This window comes from Saccostrea cucullata, unplaced genomic scaffold, assembly GCF_032062105.1.
Source record: "Saccostrea cucullata isolate Sc308-1 unplaced genomic scaffold, CSIRO_AGI_Scuc_v1 ctg4970, whole genome shotgun sequence".
Lineage (NCBI taxonomy): Eukaryota > Metazoa > Mollusca > Bivalvia > Ostreida > Ostreidae > Saccostrea > Saccostrea cuccullata.
In genome coordinates, this window is record NW_026930603.1 from 31,766 (window position 1) to 42,919 (window position 11,154).

The following is an 11,154-nucleotide window of genomic DNA, read 5'->3' on the forward strand; positions in this document are numbered from 1 at the left end:
TTGTCAAAAAGATTATTTCGTGCTCTTACATATCTTTTACAAACAAAGAAAAAATGATATACATCCTCATTCTGACCACAAATACATTTAGGAGATTCAATAATATTCCTTCTATAAAGGTCATAATTTAGTAAACAGTTGTGTCTTAATTTAGTGTGTATAATATTGATAATACGCTTGCCAAACGAAAAATATTTCGGGGGCTTAGTGATTATATCGGTGATATTCTTTTTAAAAGTGTTAATAGATGTTGCTTCTCTGACTTCTAATTTCAATGAGTTCCATTTACGAACAGTGTCGGGTGCAAAGGATTTTTTGTACAGTTCTAATCTACTGATTGGTATTTTGTAATCTTCACTGTTCCGAGTAATGTGCGAAGAAACATTTTTTTACTTAAGGGGGGAATAATACTGCTTAAGTACTCAGGTACTTGATTATTGTGAATTTTGTACATAGTTATAAACTTAGCAGTATGTCGACGTTTGTCTAAAGGTTCCCATCCTGTCTCTAAGTAGAGAGATTCTTTTGATGATAAAATTGGTAAACCTGTAACTATTCTTGCGGCACTTAACTGAACCTTTTCTAACCTAGCTATCCATATCAGATAAAGTACAACCGTCCCATACGACAGACGCATATTCAAGGGTTGGTCTAATAAATGTAATATACATTTTAGATAAATTTTTCCTGCCAAGGGTAAATTTAAGTTTTTTTAAGAGGCCTAATTTTTTGTATGCATTGCTTACAATATTGCTTATATGTTCAGACCAGCCCAAATCTTCAGAAAAAAGCAAACCAAGATTACGATGGGTCGTGACATAATCCAGTTGACTCCCTTGAAAATATAATTTGGGATATTCTTCCACATATTTCTTTGTAAAAAATACAACTGTTGTTTTTGACGGATTAAATTTCAATAACCATTTATCTGACCAGTCACTCAGTATTTTCAGATCATGATTCAAGACAATTTCTATGTTTCTAATATACAAATCAGAATGTTGTAATGAGTTATTGTCAGCGAACAATCTTCATATTGATAACATATTAGTTGCTACATCATTAATGTAAATAAGAAATAAAAGTGGTCCTAACAATGATCCTTGAGGCACTCCAGCATTGGTGTGTAAAATTGACGAAAGCTTATCTTTAAACATTACCCTTTGAGATCTGTCACATAGATAACTTGTAAACCATTGTAGAAGATTTCCATTTTTATTGTGTTATTCAAATGCGACATTAAAAACAAAGTGAAATAGATGTAACGTTACGACAGTCGTCAGCGATAAACACCCCTAACGTGTCACTAAAGGAAATAATAAAGAAACTGATTTTTTCAAACATATGTTTTTTTTTTAACTTTTATACTGTTAACACATAAATATGGTACCAGAAAATGAGCCTGGCTATAATTGATTTTAAAGGTACTTGGACACAGATTTGAAGTTATTATTTTCTCTATAATATTACGACTTATATATTTTCATAGCATTACACACAAAAATTAATTAAAAATCTTATTTCGTTAAAAAGATATTGAAATTTCAAAATTTTCGGCGGGTTTGATTAACATATCCTTGCACTCTAACAAATTCTCTAATGGCAATCTCGTTTTGTATAAATGACAAATATTAATACTTTAATCTGGAAAATTCAGAGTAGACACGTTCGAAAGCAAAACAAACGCACAATATATTGTCAGTCCGTGCAGTTGCGGTAAGCAGACTGTGACGATTTAACGCACCCGGTGAATTCTTGTTGTGAGGTGTGTTGTATTTGTATTGTTTCATCGTGTCTATTATTAGTAACATTAAGTTTCTTGAACATTCCAGAGTGGTCAATATGTTTAGTCATTTTTTCTAGAACATTCTTGAACTTTATTCATGTCCAGAACTTTCCAGGAATATCATGTACTTACAATTTCTAGAATATTCTAGATTTATATTACTGTATAAATATCCTGTCAATTCGATGCATAGATACAATTGTCGTAGAAGCATCATTGAGGTATTACTGGGATATTATTTCGCTGGGACATTGTGTGCAGCAACGGACACTCTGATGTATGTATTTTTAGATTTTTGCTAAGTTTGTACTTAAGGATTTGTATATTACTGTAAATAAATTATTGTTAAGTTTAAACTGTGTGATTGATCTTTGCTGGCATTTAGGGTTATTCTGACCCATACAGAAGATGAAATGCTCCCATTAAGCTTGACTTAATGGTAGCTTATAGGTGCTTAATGGTGGCTTAAAGACCGCATTTAAACCACCATTAAGCCACCATTAAGCACCTATAAGCCACCAATAATCTTCCATTTAGTAACCATTAAGCCACCATTAAGCCAAATTTCTAACTTAATGGTAGCTTAATGGTGGCTTAATGGTTACTTAATGGTGGCTTACAGGTCCTTAATGGTTACTTTTAGACCACCATTAAGTCACCATTAAGCCCCCATTAAGGTAGACTTACAGGTGCTTAATGTCCAAACTCCATTAAGCTACCATTAAGCTACCATTAAGCAACCATTAAGCCACCATTAATTCACATTACACCGTCGATAATATTGTTTATATGGGTGAAAAATTATTTTTGGAGTGATTTGTTATCAATATTATAAATGATTAGTTTTCAGATATCTTGATTTGTTAAATATATAGGGAAAAAAACGAAATTCAAATTAAAAAAAAAAAGTCGCCAACGTTGGGGCGCGATCCCGTGACCTTCTGTTTTCAAGGCGAACGCCTTATCCATTAGGCTATTGCCGCTCTTGTAAATAATGGAAAAAATTCAATATTTAACTTTATTTTTTTTTCTAAATTTGTTTGGACTAAGAAAAATATTTAGTAGTATTTTGTTGAACGTTTCCAAAAGTTTTGAATTAATTTATTAATGAATATAAAAAAAACAATATTATTTGTGGATTTTTTTGAAAGGCTTATATCACATTTATATATCTTCATTGAGTTCGACTTTTAGATTGATGTGATTTGATGGAGTTTTTCGCCGAAAAATTTATACATGTAAGCATTAAATCATGATTGAAAATAAATTAATTATAGATAAAACGCAAAAATCTATCATCGAAAAAGAAAGACGAAAAATATATTTTCCTTTTTTTTTAAATATATATACACGTACTGCAGTTATAAACGGTTTCTGTGTCAACAATTTAGTGTCAATCCTCGCCTTAGAGTTACCTGGTTAATTACGTTTACAAAAACTTTTTTTTAAAATATCATATTCAGTTTCAATTCTTTCTGTATCATAATGGGTATCAAAATAATTGACTTTTTACGAAGAATCATAATTTTTAATTTGTTAATTGCTTGCATTGAATTTTAATTTTGTAAAAATAATCAAAATCTAGTTCTAAGTGTACGTTGTGTGTGTATAGTTCCCTGTTAGTTAACCGGGGACGGGGGACACCTAATTAAGGTCTATTGTCTGACCAGTCGGTGTACTGTACACTGATAATCTGTTAATCTTACCCCGTTTCTCAATGTGTATAAATCTGGTCGGATGTCATGTTTAGTCTAATCGGCTGTTCTTCTGAAAATCGATTTTGAAGTAACAATCATCGGAGACCGACTTGTTTTTGACAGATACTTATAATTACCGCTGCATTTAAAAAAAAAAGAAATAAAAGACCAACTAGATTTTGACAGATACTTAGCATGCTTACCGCTGTATCTAAAAAAAAAAATAAAGAATTAATTAAATTTATTCATGATGTAAAAGCATGGATCTATATAGGTCCCTGGTAAAAGTCAATCTTTGAAAACTAAACATTTGTATACCAGTACACCCACCCCCTCCAAAAAAAAAAAAAAAACAGCGAGATTATCTGACTTAAAGTTATAATCCCGTAAATAATGTAGTGGAATGTTTCTTTTAACACGTGAAATATATACACCATTTTTACAAAAAAATAATGTATTTTGTGTTCATGGATATAGATAATTTAAGAACAAATTGATTTTGGGTATTGAAAATTTTAGATATTGCATATGGACTTGCTCCCGGTGTGTAATAATTATTTATTTTTAAAAATCATATATACACTAAATTTAAAAACACCACATGTAATAATGATTTATTATTTTTGTTTTAAGTAATATATGGCACTGATAAAGGATGTTCTATTTTATTATCACTGTAGATGATTTAAAAAAAATTATTAGACACTGGGAGCAAGCCCCTGTGGCTGTTAGCTAACGTTGTTCTCAGTGTTTTCAAGTTCATGCATGTTGTCAAAAAACTCGTAGAAATTTCAATCGAGAAAAAATTATGAGTCAGAATAAATTTTGCGTAAATGATTTTAAAACAACTAAAAGTTAGTTCAAAGATTCTATATTAAGATGCTTAGAAGTTTAATGAGATTTGACCATTAAGTCACCATTAAGCTCAGCTTAATGGTGGCTTAATGGTAGCTTAATGAAGTTTGGACATTAAGCACCTGTAAGTTGTAGCTTAATGGTTACTTAATGGTGGCTTAAAGGAATTAACTTCTTTAAGCCACCATTAAGTTACCATTAAGCTACCATTAAGCAATTGCTTAAAGGTGGTCTTTCGTCTTGTGATAACAGAATTGGGGGCTCGTCCGGGATCAAGAATTTTTTGCACTTTTGCAGTTTACTGTCAAAATTTTGTTTATTGAACCGTTAAATTTGATTACAAGCCAGCAGAAATGAACATGGTGTTTTCGGTCACAGACTTTCTTAGTTCACCAAGTGTTCAGGTTTTTGATTCATTAAAAAAGGATGACTTGATCGCATTAGGTATGCATTTTGGGTTAGAAGTTAAATTCTCACAGAGAAAGCAAGACATTAGAATTAAGGTTGCAAACAAACTAGTAGAAGAAAACATCTTTGAAAAATATGATCTTCCAGAATATACAGTTAAATCAAAGTTAGAATCTTATGAAATGTCAGAATATCAGTATCAAGTAGAGTTAGAGAAAATGCGATTTGAACGAGAAAAATTAGATAGGGAAGAGAGGGAAAGGGAAAGGGAAGAACGAGAGCGTGAGCGAAAATTTGAATTTGACAAATTAGAAAGAGAAAGAGAAGAGCGAGAAAGAGAAAAACAAGAGCGAGAAAGAGAAAGACAAGAGCGAGAAAGAGAGCGTGAAATGAACTTTGAATTAGAAAAATTAAAATTACAGCACCAACCAGAACCGTCAATTGTCAAAACTGAATTTGACCCAGCAAAAAATATCAGATTAGTTCCGAAATTTCAAGAAAAATCTGTAGACAAGTATTTTCCCCAATTCGAAAAAGTCGCAGAGAATCTTAAATGGCCACAACGCGTTTGGTCAACAATGTTACAAAGTGTACTGGTTGGCAAAGCAGCTGAGGTATACTCTGCACTAGGGGTAGTTGAGAGTTCAGACTATGAGAAGGTCAAAGCAGCAATATTAAAAGCATATGAATTAGTACCTGAAGCGTATAGACAAAAGTTCAGAAAGTATAGAAAGTTTGATAATCAAACATTTGTTGAATTTTCACGAGAGAAAGAAGATTTATTTGATCACTGGTTTAGATCTAAGAAACTTGATAAAACTTTTGCTAATTTGCGCCAAGTCATCCTGGTAGAAGAGTTTAAGGAATGTGTTACTCAAGATTTGAAAACACATTTAGAAGATAAGAATGTGAAAACTCTTGAAGAGGCAGCAGTCATATCTGATACTTATGCTCTGTCTCATAAAAAGAATTTTGTATCAAGATCTCAGACTAGCAGTAATTCTACGAATTCAGACACATATAAAAAGAGTGGTTCAGGGTCTCAGTCTTTCACAAGTTCCCAGTCTCCATCCCAAGGTGGTTCTAAGTCCGGTCCAGGACGTTTTGAAGGATCTTCTGGAATAGGGTCGCTTCCTACTTGTAGTTATTGTAAGAAAAAGGGTCATCTGATCAGTGAATGCTTTAAACTTAAGAGGAAAAATGACTTTGATAAAACTCAGCCACATGCTTGTGCGGCAGTTAGAGGTGATAGAGAAGCCTTAGTTTCGATTTGTTCTGACACTCCTGATGTCCAGGGTTCACAGTCCAGTTCTATTGATTCTATGGAGGATTATAAGCCCTTTATGTCTCAGGGATTTGTTTCACTCGGTGACTCTAGCGAAATTAAACCTGTCAAGATTTTGAGAGATACTGGTGCTGCACAGACGTTATTGTTAGAGGGCGTGCTTCCTTTGTCTGAGCAGACTTCTACTGGTGGGTCAGTTTTATTACAGGGTGTGGAGCTAGGCGTCATTGATGTTCCCTTGCATAGAATTAGTTTGAAGTCAGATTTAGTTACTGGACCTGTTATCGTAGGTGTTCGACCTACTCTTCCCGTTCCAGGCATTTCTTTGTTGTTAGGCAACGATTTAGCTGGTGGGAAGGTTGTACCTGATCCTATAGTTTGTGAGAAAATCACTTCCAATGTCACGTGCGATGATGAAGATTATGACATATACCCAGCCTGTGCTGTTACTAGAGCGATGACCAGAAGACGAGAAATGGAGGCAGACCATACTGAAGCATTTGACGAGACGAATTCCTCTGTTGATATTGATTTGAATGACACTTTCTTATCTGACCTTGATGGCACTCAAACAAACATGGAACCACACAATATCAAGAAGTCGGTGACAAAGGAACCTTTATCAAAATTTAGTGGTAATGAAGATGAGTCAAATCTACCAGAGAGCCAGGGCAAGGACATCCTCAGCCGAGAACGTTTACTCTCTGAACAACATACAGACCCAGATATCATTCAACTTAGTAAGAGGGCACTTCCACCAGAAGAGGCTACTAAAGTTGGAGAATGCTTCTATATGAAAGATGGCATCCTTATGCGAAAATGGCGACCACCTGACGCTTCCCCAGATGAAGTGTGGCGTGTTGTTCACCAGATAGTGGTCCCAGCTGCTTATCGTCGAGATGTCATGAGTTTAGCTCACGATACACCTATGGCTGGTCATTTAGGTATCAATAAGACTTATAATAGGATTTTGAGTCATTTTTATTGGCCTAAGCTAAGGAAGGATGTTTCTGAGTTTTGTAAGTCGTGTCATGTCTGTCAGATGGTAGGTAAACCGAATCAAAGGATACCATCCGCCCCTCTCCAACCAATTCCAGCTTTTGAAGAACCGTTTAGTCGAGTGTTGGTGGATTGTGTAGGACCTTTGCCTAGGACTAGATCTGGGAACCGGTATTTACTTACCATTATGTGTACATCCACTCGATTCCCTGAAGCCATACCTCTTAGGAATATAAAGGCAAAGAGCATAGTTAAGGCCCTAACCAAGTTCTTCAGTTTTGTAGGAGCACCCAAGGCAATTCAGTCGGATCAAGGCTCAAATTTTATGTCGGGGTTGTTCCAACAAGTCATGCATGAGTTGGGTATTAGGCAGTATAGATCAACTGCTTATCATCCTGAGTCCCAGGGAGCGCTAGAACGTTTTCATCAAACCCTAAAAACAATGCTGAAGACCTATTGTTACCAGTATGAGAAAGACTGGGATGAAGGGATTCATCTTGTACTATTTGCTGCACGAGAGGCATTCCAGGAGTCTCTTGGGTTTAGTCCTTTTGAATTGGTGTTTGGTCATACGGTTAGGGGTCCTTTGAAATTGTTGAAGGAAAAGTGGCTGACTGAGACTAGTGAACTTAATCTTTTAGATTATGTGTCTGATTTCAAAGAAAAACTTCACAATGCTTGTAAGTTAGCACAAGAAAATTTGAAGAGTTCTCAGATGAAAATGAAAATGTGGTATGACAAAGATGCCAGAAATAGGGTGTTTAAGCCAGGTGATAAGGTTCTTGTATTTTTACCTATTCCTGGTCATCCTTTACAAGCCAGATTTTATGGCCCTTATGAAATTGAAAGCAAGATCAGTGATGTAAACTATGTAGTTAAGACACCAGGTCGACGTAAAGAGAAACGGGTTTGTCACATTAACATGTTAAAAGAGTATTTTGAAAGGTGTGACCGAAATTCTGTAAAACCAGTTTCCACTTTAGCCAATGCTAAGACTGTTCAAAATTGTATTGAGAGTGATTCGAGTGTAGAGATGAATGAGAAAGATTGTAATCAGAGTGTCCGCTTGAAAAACTCAGAAATTTTGGCAAATTTTGATGCCAAACTTGGACATTTGACCATTCACCAAAAAGAACAAGTTAAAAACTTGATGAATGAGTACCAGCAAATCTTCTCGGATGTTCCAAAGAAAACTAATGCAGCTTGTCATGATGTTATAGTTGGCGACGCTCTACCTATCAAACAACATCCGTACCGTCTCAATCCAATAAAATTGCAGTACCTAAGAAGGGAAGTGCAGTATATGTTGGACAATGACATTGTTGAACCTAGTAAAAGTAATTGGAGCTCACCGTGTATTCTTGTACCAAAACAGGAAGGTTCCTACCGATTATGTACAGACTTTAGAAAGGTGAATTCTGTTACCAAAACTGATTCATATCCAATACCTAGAATCGATGACTGTATTGACAAAATTGGAAACGCGAAATTTGTCAGTAAATTTGACCTGTTGAAAGGATACTGGCAAGTGCCATTAACAGAAAGAGCAAAAGAAATATCTGCTTTTGCTACACCAGATGGACTTTACCAGTATAAAGTAATGCCTTTTGGCATGAAAAACGCACCGGCTACATTCCAAAGGATGATACACTCCCTTCTTCAAGACCTTGAGGGATGCAAGGCCTACATCGATGATGTCATCATATACAGCGACACATGGGACGAACATCTCCGAATCATGCGTGCTTTGTTTGACATTTTAGCTAAAGCAAACTTAACTGTGAACCTTGAGAAGAGCGAATTTTGTCATGCCTATGTAGAGTATTTAGGTCATAAAGTAGGTCAAGGTTATGTTACACCTATTATGGCTAAAGTGGAAGCTATTGCAAAGTTCCCGATTCCTACAAACAAGAAAGAGTTAATGAGGTTTTTGGGCATGGCTGGGTTTTACAGAAAATTTTGTCCAAATTTTTCCTCAGTTGTAAGTCCTCTTACAAATCTTTTACAAAAGAGGGTTAATTTTGAATGGACAAAGGACTGTGAAAAATCCTTTCATAAAATCAAATCTGTCCTTATGAGCAACCCAGTTCTGTCAACTCCAGATTTTTCGAAGCAATTTAAGCTTACTGTTGACGCTAGTGATGTTGGAATCGGGGCAGCTTTGTTTCAAGAACATAGTGATAATGTAGATAGAGTTGTTTCTTATTTTTCAAAGAAACTTACAAAATGTCAACAAAAGTATTCCACCATTGAAAAGGAATGCCTTGCTTTGTTGTTAGCCTTACAGCATTTTGTTGTTTATCTGAATGTTACATTGCATCCAATTCTTGTATATACTGATCACAACCCCCTGACATTTTTGCATAAATTGTCAAACAAAAATCAAAGACTGACTAGATGGAGTTTGTTGTTACAAGAGTACAACATAACAATCAAGCATATCAAAGGCAAAGACAATGTTATTGCAGATGCCTTGTCTAGAGTATCGTGAACATACATGAGTTTGTATTAATGTACATGATTTTATTCTAATAATATAAGTTTTCATTGACATTCAAAATTTTTAAGGGGGGAGGTGTTATGAGGTGTGTTGTATTAGTATTGTTTCATCGTGTCTATTATTAGTAACATTAAGTTTCTTGAACATTCCAGAGTGGTCAATATGTTTAGTCATTTTTTCTAGAACATTCTTGAACTTTATTCATGTCCAGAACTTTCCAGGAATATCATGTACTTACAATTTCTAGAATATTCTAGATTTATATTACTGTATAAATATCCTGTCAATTCGATGCATAGATACAATTGTCGTAGAAGCATCATTGAGGTATTACTGGGATATTATTTCGCTGGGACATTTTGTGCAGCAACGGACACTCTGATGTATGTATTTTTAGATTTTTGCTAAGTTTGTACTTAAGGATTTGTATATTACTGTAAATAAATTATTGTTAAGTTTAAACTGTGTGATTGATCTTTGCTGGCATTTAGGGTTATTCTGACCCATAACATTCTAAATATAAACAATAACAGAACTCGAGCCCTGTTTACAAAAACTGTGTACATAACACGAATGTGCTCGATTTGCTAAACTCTGTACACATCTCTTAGCTTGGAATTACGATACTTCGGAAGGAGTTTTGTTTTCTAACAATTTTACTCTGAATATAATTATTTTTCTGGATTCAAGTTTTAATAATTTTCATTAATACGCAACAAAATTGCCAAATGTCTTAAGGATTAAGGACAAAGTTAAAATTTGTGAATGTGCAAGAATGTGTCAATCAAACCCGTCAAAAAAATAACAGTTGTTTAATAACTTCTAAATGAAATAAGATTTTAAATTAATTTTTGCATAAAATGCAATTAAAATATATAATTCGTGATATTATACAGAAAAAATGAGAAAATATTAACTTCAAATCTGTGTCCAAGTACCTTTAAGACAGGAAAGGGTTGAAAAATCAGAGTACGGTACATAAACTGAGAAATGCAAGAGTTGCTTTTATATGTTTGGTTTAGACTGCCCTTTGTTATGAAAATTCCGGTTGGTGGCGACACCTCTATCTTCTGTTTCTAGATGATAAATTCTATCCTCCAAAAACAGAGGCCGCCTAGACGTGATAAATGCGTGTGTTTCATAATAAAACTTCTATTGTGATATTGCAGCACATAACTTCAAAGGTTTGTTACTACAACTTGATGCGTAAACATATTATCTTAGCGAAAGTATAATAGTGTTTTGAATATCAGTATAATTTTCAATGTAACCTTAAAAAAGATATCTTCGTACACATGTAATAATGATGACTAGTCCAGTATTATCTTCAAGAAGTAGGTGTATATATTCACATTTCCATAAAGGGTGTTCTATTTGTTCTTCTTCCGAGTGACAAAAATTACAGTACTGAGAGTCATTTTTGTTAAAATCTAATAAAAAGAAATTAAATGCTAAAATTCTGTTTAAAATTCTATACTGAAAGCATAGGAGTTTTTACGGTCTTTTGTTAATCTGAAGCGTATTTTAGTGGATTGTTTTTCCATCCTTCAGTGTCGACCTTTAAAATCTAACTCCACTTTGCTTTACCTGTTGACACAGAAGAGTTTTAATTGAATATCATAAA